This window comes from Elephantulus edwardii, unplaced genomic scaffold (assembly GCF_000299155.1).
Source record: "Elephantulus edwardii isolate Elephantulus edwardi_28Jun2011 unplaced genomic scaffold, EleEdw1.0 scaffold00371, whole genome shotgun sequence".
NCBI classification, from domain to species: domain Eukaryota; kingdom Metazoa; phylum Chordata; class Mammalia; order Macroscelidea; family Macroscelididae; genus Elephantulus; species Elephantulus edwardii.
Genome location: NW_006400121.1, coordinates 607,620 through 618,332, shown reverse-complemented (window position 1 = coordinate 618,332; position 10,713 = coordinate 607,620). Strand labels below are relative to the sequence as shown.

At 41.0% G+C, this 10,713-nt stretch overlaps 1 protein-coding gene and 1 pseudogene across 1 annotated transcript in view; one reads left to right on the top strand and one right to left on the bottom strand.

The window, feature by feature from the left end:
• Positions 1-10,713, top strand: part of NEK1 (NIMA-related kinase 1) — a 229,495-nt gene that overhangs the window by 84,722 nt on the left and 134,060 nt on the right. The gene's annotated exons all lie outside the window — the stretch shown is intronic.
• On the bottom strand, positions 6,662-7,972 carry LOC102873368 (annotated as a pseudogene).

The following is a 10,713-nucleotide window of genomic DNA, read 5'->3' as shown; positions in this document are numbered from 1 at the left end:
TGGTTGTTCTCCAGATTTCTTGGCACAACTTGGTGAGCACTTCCAGGGCAGCATCTGTTAGCTGAAATATGTCAATTGGTATACCATCTATTCCTGGGGTTTTATTTTTTGCTATTTCCTTCAAAGCAGCTTGAACTTTTTCCTTCAGCACCATAGGCTCTTGCTCATATATTATTTCATTAAATTCTTCTCTGTCTGCCAGTTCCTTTTGATACAGTGACTCAGTATATTCTTTCCATCTTCTTTTAACACTTCCTGGATCATTTAATATTCTGCCTAAAGCATCATTGATTATAGCAACTCGAGGTTTAAATTTGTTCTTCAGTTCCTTGAGCTTAAGAAATACTGAGCGAATTCGGCCCTTTTGATTTTCCGACTCCAGCTCCCTTGCACGTTTCATTGTGACATTTTGCTTTGTCATCCCATGCTGCCCTTTGGAATCTTCTTTTCAGCTCTTTAGTATCTTGAATTCTTACTGTGCTTTGGCTTTTCTACGCTCCAGTGCAGTCTTCAGAGTTTCTTCTGACATCCATTTTGGTCTTTTCTTCCTCTTCTGTCTTTGTAATGACCTTTTGTACTCTTCCTGGATGATACATTTGACATCCTCCCACAACTCATTAGGTCTTCACTCATTAGTGTTCAAGGCCTCAAACCTCTTCCTGAGATGTTTCTGAAATTCAGGTGAGATGAACTCACAGTCATATTTTGTTTCTCGTGGATTGGTTTAATTTTCCTCAACTTCAGCTTGAACTTGCGTATGAGTAGCTGGTGGTCTGTTCCACAGTCAGCTCATGGCCTTGTTTTCACAGCTGATATTGAGCTTCTCCAGCACTTTTTTTCTGCACATAATCAATCTGATTCCTGTGCATACCATTGGGTGAAATTCTGTACTTATGTTTCTTATAAAACATATTTGCAATGAATAAGTCATTGATTGTGCAAAATTCAAGCATTCTAACATGTTTTAGGGAGGGTATACAGCCAGAGTGCCTTTTGTGGTGAAGGAGATGAGGTTTTGCTTCACATAGTTCAGGCATGTTGCTTAGGAGGGGCTATTCCTTGGAGAGGGACATGATGCTCAGAAAGGTAGAGAGTCAGTGAGGCAGAGGAAGACTCTCCATCAAGTGGATCACCATGGTGACTGCTGCAATGGGCTCTAGTGTGTTAGGAAGAGTGAGAATGGTGCAGGATAGGACAGGGTTCAGACGTATTCATAGGGTCCCTATGTTTTGTATTCAGCTTGATGGAACTTAACAAGTAAATCTTTTTGTTTTACTTTATTTTAATCAGAATCTCAAAGTATAAAGTTAATAGGGTTGTGCTCAGTCCAAGAGCCCCATAATACTGATTAAGCTTCATTGCCACATGTTCGTGGAATTAAAGACCTTGGACGATAGGTAGAGCATTAGGAAAGTTCTTGGTTGGTGATCATACCTGGGAGAATGTAGTATATTCCTATATATCATGGTGAAGCTCTACATCCCAACTTCTGGAACCAGTCCTTTACCTTATCATCTCTTCATTTGTATCCATTTTAAAATTGTATTAAAGTTGCTATTTTAGGCATAGTGTCTCTCATAAGCTGTGTGCTATTCCATAAATCATCATTGCTGTTGTTGTTGTTATGTGCTGTCGAGTCGTTTGTAACTCATAGCGATCCTATGTACAACAGCCCTAAACCCTGCTCTATCCTGTGCCAGTGGCACTGCCTCTGACACCCCCATCCCGATTACCCCAGTCACTGAATCAGTCCACCTCAGAGGGTCTTCCCATCCTGCGTTGTCCCTCCACCCTACCAAGCATGATGTCCTTCTCCAAGGACCTGTCTCTCCTTATAACATGTCCAAAGTATGTCAGACAAAGCCCCAGAATCCTTGCCTCCAAGGAGCAGCCTGGTTTAACCCTCTCCACGATGAATCTGTTTGTTTTCTTGGCAGTCCCGTGTACATTCAATACTCTTCTCCAGCACCACAGCTCAAAGGTGTCAATTCTCCTTCTATCCTCCCTAGTCATTGTCCAACTCTCTGATGCATAACAAGTGATTGCAAAGACCATGGCCTGTATCAGATGCACCTTAGTCTCCAGAGACACCCCGTTCCTCTTGACTACCCAAACTGAAGGGAGATCTGGCATTTCTGACATAGAGGGATTCATGTAGACTTGCAAGGTTTTGTCTGGTTTCCTGAGGTTATGCAGGAAGACCCCAGTTTTAGGACCTGCTTGTCTGGAGTGGAGGGAGTCATATGAATTCCTCAGCATATAACTATTACCTGCTTATCCAGCCCTGGATGATTTGTTGAGCTCCATGGACAGTTGGGATTTCATTTGAACAGTTTATGGTAGTTTATATTTCCATAAGAAAGTTAGTTGACATGTGGAATAGGATTTGCTATTTACCATATAACTTAATATGAGAAGTGGAAGATGGGATAAATTATGTTTACTGCATTGAAAGAGATGAGGGAGAGAACTGTTTAAAACGGATATATGATTAGGTATGATTGTCATGATAGGAGTCCAGAATGAAGGTACATAGTGGAGTGGACTTGGGGGCGGGGGGATTGTATAACAATGAAAGAATTTTTCTTTTGCTTTTCAATGAGAAGAGCGGACTGATGGGGGGACAGGGAGGAAAACACAACAATGAATAATAAAAGAACTGGATGATCTTAGTTTCCTTGGGCCGTTTGTGCTGTAACCCTGTAACAGGGTTTGCTAGAGTGGACTTTAACAGTGTAATAGCATAAAGAAAGTTGTTGTTAGGTGCTGTCAAGATGACTACGAGTAACAGTGGCCTGTGAACAACAAATCTGAATCTTGGTCTATCCTATGTCATCCTCTCTACCATGCTCAAGCATACAATTGTGATTACTGTGTAAATCCATCCATTGAGGCATTTTCCTTTTGTCTTTGACCTTTTTGTATAGGATGTCTTTTCTGAAAGATTACTCTTTCTCTCAACATGCCCAAAGTAGGTGAGGCAGTTTTATCATCTTTGTCTCTGAGGAGTGCTCTGAATGTACTTCTTTCAAGACAGATGTGTTTGTTCTTTTGCAATTCATGGAATAATCAACACTCATCTCTAAACATACAGTTAAAGGAAGCAGTTGAACTTGGATCAGGCACAAATTATTCTTTGAACAGACATCGTTGCTCTTTAGCATTTTGAAGAGGTTCTTAACAGCAGGCTTTTCCAATACAACGTATCTTTTTGGTTTCTTGACTGCTACTACCATGCTTGTACGGGTGGAGGGAAAGCGCAAGAGAGGAAGACCCAGGATGAGATAGATTGACTCAGTGACTGGAGCAATGAGATTAAGTCTTTTGGAGAGGATGAGATTGTTACAGGATAGGACAACTTTCAGTCCTAATGTATATTGGGTTGCTATGACTTGCAGGCAACTCAATGACACATAACAATAACAACAACAACCATGGGTGTTGATTGTGGAGCCAGGTAAAATGAAATCTTTTCCCCATCTATCATGTTTATTGATCCAGTGGTAACGATTTTAATTTTCTTGATGGTGAGATATAATCCATATTAAAGGCTATATTCTTTGATCTTCTGTACTAATTGATTCAGGCCTTTTTCACTTTCTGCAAGTAAGATTATGTCATCTGCATAGCAAACATTCTTCATGAAAAGTCCTCTAACCTCATTCTTCTTCATACATAGTCCAACTTCTCAAAAGCTTTCCTCAGCATACAGGTTGAATAACTATCCTGCTGAAGATTATCCATAAGCAACTAGAAAAGTAAGTGCATTGACAGAGACCTACCAAAAATACAAGCTAGTTTTAGAAGACACCGTGGCACTAGGAACATGATTGCCAATATCAGATGCATCTTGGCCAAAAACAAAGAGTACCAGAAGGCCATCTATCTGTGTTTCATTGGCTATGCAAAAGCATTTGCTGTATGGATTGCAACAAATTGTGGCTAACCTAGAGAAGAATGGGAATCACAGAACACCTGATTGTGCTTATGAGAAACCTCTATTTGGACCAGGAGACAGTTGTTAGAACAGAGCAAGGAAACATTGTGTGGTTCAAAATCAGGGAAAGTGTACGTCAGGAATGCATTCTGTATTCGTACCTTTTCAATCTATATGTAGAACAGATCATTCAGGAGGCTGGACTTTATGAGGAGAAATGTGGTATCAGGATTGGAGGAAGACCCTTTAATAACCTGGGTTACACAGTGATACAACCTTGCTTGCTGAAACTGAGAAGGGCCTGACGCATTTGGATTGAAGTTCAACAAGAACAATAAATGTCAAGTCACCAATGGATTAATTGGCAGCATCATGATAGATGGAGAAGAGATTGAGATTGTTAACAATTTCAGCTTGCTCAGGTCCACAATCAACACTCCTGGCACCAGAAATCAGGAAATCAAAAGACAAATTTCATTAGGAAAATGTATTGCCAGACCTCTTCAGAGTGCTGAAGAGCAAAAACATTAGTCTAGAGACTTAGGTATGTCTGGTCCATGCTGTGTTCCTTGCAATTACTTGGTATGCATCAGAGAGCTGAACAATAACCAAGGATGACAGAAGAAGAATCGATGTCTTTGAGCTGTGTTGCTGGAGAAGAGTTTTGAACATACCATGGACTGCCAGAAGAACAGGTCTTTCCTGCAGAGTATGAAACTAAACTGCTTCTTGGAGGTAAGGATTTTTAAGCTTTGTCTCACACACTTTGGGCATGTAGTCAAGTGGGACCAGTCTTTGTAGAAGGATATCATGCTTGGAAGAGTCAAGGGACAGCACAGGAGAAGGAAGATTGAGGATGAGATGGGTTGATACAGTAACTGGGATATTGAGGGTTGGTGTGTCAGAGACAGTGATACTGGCTCAGGATAGAACAGGGCTCAGAGCTGTTGTGCATAAGGTCGCTATGAATCATAGTCGACTCAAAGGTTCATAACAATAATCACCTAACTAGTTACCTAACTCGTTACCGTTCAGTCAGTACTGGCTCCAGCAGGTTTTCAGGGGCTATAAATCATATGGTAGGGAATTTCCTGTCTCTGTGAAGCAACTAGTGAATTTGCTCTGCCTTCCTTTGAGTTGGCAGCCCAGTTCTTTACTTACTAGGCTACCAGAGCTCTCTACAGATTCAATAGGTATGGAGAAAGGATACAACTCTGACATACACTGTTCCTGACTTTAGACCATGTTCTTTTGTTTGTTCAGTTCAGACAATTGCTTCATCTGTATAGGTTTTACATGACCATAAATAAGTATTCTGGAATCCCCATTCTTTTTCATGTTAGTCCTGATTTGTTTTGATCTACACAATGAAATGCCTTCACATAATAAAAAAACACAAGTAATCATTTTTCTGGTATTCTCTGCTTTCAGATACCTATCTGATATTAGACATGCCATCTCTTCCGCCATAGCCTCTTCTGAATCCAGCTTGTATTTCTGGCAGGATTCTTTTGACATTCTTCAGCAAAGATTCTTCAACAAGATTTTACTTGCTTTTGATGATAATGATACTGTTTGATAATTTCCACATTCTGTTGGATCACCATTTTTGGGTAATGGGAACAAATAGGTATATCTTCCAGTCAGTTGCCTAGATAGCTTTCTTCCAAATTTGTTGGTGCAGACTGGTGAGCACGTCTAGGGCTGCATATTTGTTGGCACATGCCAATTGATATTTCATCAATTTCTAGGGCCTTATTTTTTATGAATGTCTTCAGTTCAGCTTGGACTTCTTCCTTTGATGCTGTTGGATTTTGATCATATTCTACTTCCTATAATGATTAAGTGCTGACCAGTTCTTTTTGGTACACTGACTCTTTTTTGGATACTTTCTGCATCATTGAATATTTTTCCCAGTGAATCCTTCAGTATTGCAACACGAACCTTGCTTTTGTTCTTTATTTCTTTCAGCTTGTGAAATGCTGAGGGCCATCTTCTCTTTTGGTTTTCTTTTTTTTTCTTTCTCCATTTTCAAGGAGTTTAATCAGTTATGTCATTGGAAAGAACACAGTAATAACATAAAAGCTTTATTCTTTTCTTTTAAATTTAAAGAAACTTTGATTATAATTTGTTAAAAATTTTTTTTTCAAACACTCAAAACATAATATGGGAATGACATATTTTCTCCCCTCACTCAAAATCATAACATCCATAGAATACATCCTTGTTGACCAACAAGAAGTTACACTTATTTAACCTGGTATCTGCTATACCTCAGGCATTAATCCTACCCAAACACTCAATGGTTCAGTTCCACAAAGGCAAGCGAATCTATTCTCTCAGGAGTAACATTTTCAGATATAAAAGACTTCCTCTACAAGGCAAAGAGTTTTTTAAGTATGTAAATTACACTCGCAGGACCTGATTGAAAGGCTGAAAAGGAGATTTCACTTTAGAATGTACACGTTCACACACACACACACACACACACACACACACACACTCACACACACACACACACACACACACACACACGAGCAAAGGCTTCAATGCAGACGCCACTAGGTTGCATTACACAGCACACTGCAGGCTCGTACTTCTACTAACTAAGAACTAAGCCGATCCTGGAGGATGCTGGGAGTGGAAGGTGTCTGCATTAGAGTAGTCTTAACCGCATCCCCCGGAACTGCCTGTCCGTCTCCAGCCCAATGTTCGTGACCACTCTCAGAAAGACAGGGCGGTCTTGTAGATGATCTCCACGGCCTCCTGGATCTCGTCCTTATTGATCGCCCGTGGAGGCGCCAGCTGGATGATACCACCGTGGGTCGGCTTGGCCAGAAGTCCATTGTCTCGAAGCCAGAGACACACCTTCCAAGCATCGTAATCTTTGGTTTATTTAATGATGATGGCATTCAGTAAACCTTTTCCTTGTACGGCAGTTATCACATCAGAAGGCAGCTTCATGAGTTCACGTCTCAAGAGGACACCCATTCTGTTTGCGTTTTCAGTCAGCTTCTCCTCCTCCAAGACCGCAAGGGCTGCGCGGCAGCCGAGGGGGTTCCAGCCTTAGCTGGAGCCTTGCTCCCCGGGTTTGAGGGAGAGTATGACCTCATCGTCACACAGCACCGTGGAGACAGGATACAAGCCCCCGGAGAGGGCCTTGCCAAGCAGAATCACATCAGGCCTCACATCTTCATAATTGACCTCCAGCCACTGGCCGGTTCTGGCCAAACCCGTCTGGACTTCATCAGCGATGGAGAGAACCTGGTGCTGTGTGCAGAGTTCCCGCACGCCCTGGAGGTAGCCCTGGTCCAGGATGATGATGCCTGCCTCACCCTGGATGAGCTCCACCATGAATGCGGCCATATTGGGGTCCTGGAGAGCATGCTCAAGGGCAGGGAGGTCATTGTAGGGGATGATGTCAAAACCCGGCATGAAGGGTCCGAATCCATCGTAGCTGCTTGGGTCTGTGGAACTGGAGATGACAGACATTGTTCAGTCCCAGAAGTTTCCAGCTGCAAAAATGATCTTCGCTTTATACTTGGGCACGCCCTTGACCTTGTAAGCCCACTTCTCAGCGAGTTTGCAGGCTGTCTGTCTGGCCTTCACGCCTGTATTCATGGGGAGCACTTTGTGGTAATTGAAAAGCTTAGTGATGTACTCTTCATATTCTCCAAGCATGTTATTGTAGAAATCCCTGGAGGTTAAGGTCAGCTTCTCTGCCTGCTGCTTCATGGCGTCCATGATCTTTGGGTGGCTGTGACCCTGGTTGACAGCACTGTAAGCGCTCAGGAAGTCAAAGTTCTTCCTTCCTTCCACATCCCAGACGTAAATCCCTATTCCTTTCTCCAAGGCTACAAGCAGAGGGTGGTTGTTGTGTGCACCATACTTAGATTCCCGTTCAAAAATGTAGTCAGAGGATGGAGGGCCTTGGACTGTTTTTTTGGTGGCAATGGAAACAGCAGAAGGTGCTGAAGAATGAAGCTCCTGTGGAATCAGAGACACAGTCTGTGATCGGGCCACTTTGGAAAGCATCGTGTCCATCAAAGAGCAAGGCTACTGAGTTTTCCTCCCACAGTTCAGGCTTGAGTAAGAATTTTTAACTTCGGATTCAAGGCCCAACTTCAGAGGATTCAGCAGCTCCTGACTGGTGGAAGGGAGTCAGCACCAGGGTGTCCACTAAGCAGCCAGGGGCAGCTCGCCACCGCCCTTAAGACACGACCTCCACCCCCTGGTTTTCTAATTCTAGCATTTCACATATTTCATTATAATACTTCAGGATTCCTTCCCTTCCTTTGGCTTCTTTTGGTTCCTTTGTAAGTTTCAGAATCTCTTCTGATAATTCATTTTAGTTTGTTTTTTCTTCCCCACCTTTATAATAATACTTCTTTTTTCATGGATAGTTTCTTTGATGCCATCCCAAAATTTTCTCTGATTTTTGATTCATTAGTGTTCAGTTTAAAAAACCCACCTCAACAACATTTGTTGTTTTAAAATTTGGTTGAGAGAAACTCAAGGTCGTGTTTTGGTTCTTATTGTTTTCATTTTCTTCACCTTCAATTTGACTGTGCACAGGAGTAATTGATGGCATATTCTATAGTCAACCCCAGGTTTGTTTTGACTGCTGATAGTGAACTTCTCCAATGTTTCTTTCCACGGATGAAGTCAATCTTTGTGTGGTTCGTTAGGTGAGGTTCATGTGTATAGTCACTGTTTATGTTGTTTTAAAAAAATGCAATAAATCAAAAAATCATTCATGCAGTCAGTTGTGCAATCTCCAGCCTTGTTTGTATCACTGAGACCTTACTTTCTAGCTACCATTCCTTCTTCTTTGTTACTAGTCTTTGTATTTCAGCTATCAGTTATTATGACTGCATCTTGATTGTATGTTCTATCAATTTCAGACTGCAGAAGTCAGTAAAAATCCTCAATTTCTTCTACCTTGTCTTTTGTATTTAATGCACATATTTGAATAATAGCTGGTTAACAGATCTTCCATGTATGAGGACAGTGTCCTGTCACTCACAGCATTGTACTCTTGGATAGATCTCCCAATTCTCCTTTTTGATGATGAATAGGACTTATTCCTCTTCATTTTGCCATTTCCAGCTTAGTAGATCATGTGATTAATTAAAAAGACGCATACCTGTCCATTTTCTTCAGTTGATCTTCATGCATTCCATTTCATTTTTTACAACTTCTAATTTTCCCACTTTTATACTTTGTATATTCCATATTCCAGTTATTAATGGATGATTACAGTTGTTCTTCATGTTTTGAGTCTTGTTATATCAGCCACACATCAGCAATTGAAGATCCTTTATTAGGAGAAAACTTTGATCCATTAACATCATTACAGTAGTGTCTGAGGTGGTGGCTCTTCCCCATTTTCATTTTGAGTGTCTTCCGACCTGAGAGGCTCACCTTCTGGCACCGTGTCCAGAAATGTTCTTTTACACACTGAAGTTTCCTAGTAGTATTAAGAAATACTACTTCTTGGAAGAATATCCCTTGCTAATGGATAGGAAGACTCAATATTGTGAAAATGGCAATACTGCCAAAGGCAATTTACACGTTCAACACAATCCCAATACAAATACCAATCCCATTCTTCAATGAGATGGAAAAGGAAATCTCCAGTTTCATTTGAAATGGAAAGAAGCCCCAAATAAGCAAAGCACTCCTTAAAAATAGAATAAAGGTAGGAGGCATCTCACTCCCCCATTTAAAATCTTACTACACTGCTGCGGTAGTTAAGACAGCATGGTACTGGTACAATGATAGAACACATAGATCAATGGAATAGAATTGACAATTCAGAAATCAGCCCATCTACCTATGGTCAACTGATTTTTGACAAGGAAATGAAATCAATTAAGTGGGGAAATGACAGCCTTTTTAACAAATGGTGTCGGCAAAATTGGAAAAATATCTGGAGTCTCAAGCAAGATCCACACCTCACTCCATATATAAAAACCAACTCCAGGTGGATCATGGACCTAGAACTAAAACAAAGGACTATAAACTTCATTAAAGAAAAGCTTGGAAGAACTCTAGTAGTCCTAATCCACAACATAAACAGTCTTCCAAGCTTTCTGGAAAATCTACAACCAGGAGAGGATAAAATAGATGAGTGGGACCTTCTAAGAATCAAATCACTATGCACATCCCAAAACTTCTCCAACAGCGTAAAAAGGGAAGCCACAGACTGGGAAAAAGTATTTGGTAATGACATGTCAGATAAGGGACTTACATCTAGAATTTATACTTGAGAACCATAGCAAGATAAAGGTAAATAATTCAATTGAAAAATGGGCATAGGATATGAACAGATAGTTCACCAAAGAAGACATTTAAATGGCCAACAAGCATATGAAGAAATGGTCAAAATTCCTAGCTCTAAGAGAGATGCAAATCAAAACAACTATGAGGTATCATCTCACCCCCATCAGAATAGCAAAATTTAACAAAACAGCAAGCAACAAATGCTGACGAGGTTGTGGAGAAACTGGAACCCTTATTCACTATTGGTAGGAGTGTAAAATGGTGCAGCCATTGTGGAAAGTGGTGTGGCGCTTTCTCAAAAAGTTGCAAATAGAGATACCATTTGACCTAACAATTCCACTACTGGGAAAATACCCCAAAGAGACCATAACTGACATCCAAGCAGATATCTGCACACCTTTGTTCATCACGGCTTTGTTCACAGTAGCAAGGAGTTGGAAACAACCTAAGTGCCCATTAACAAATGGAGAAGCTGTGGTGTATTCACACAA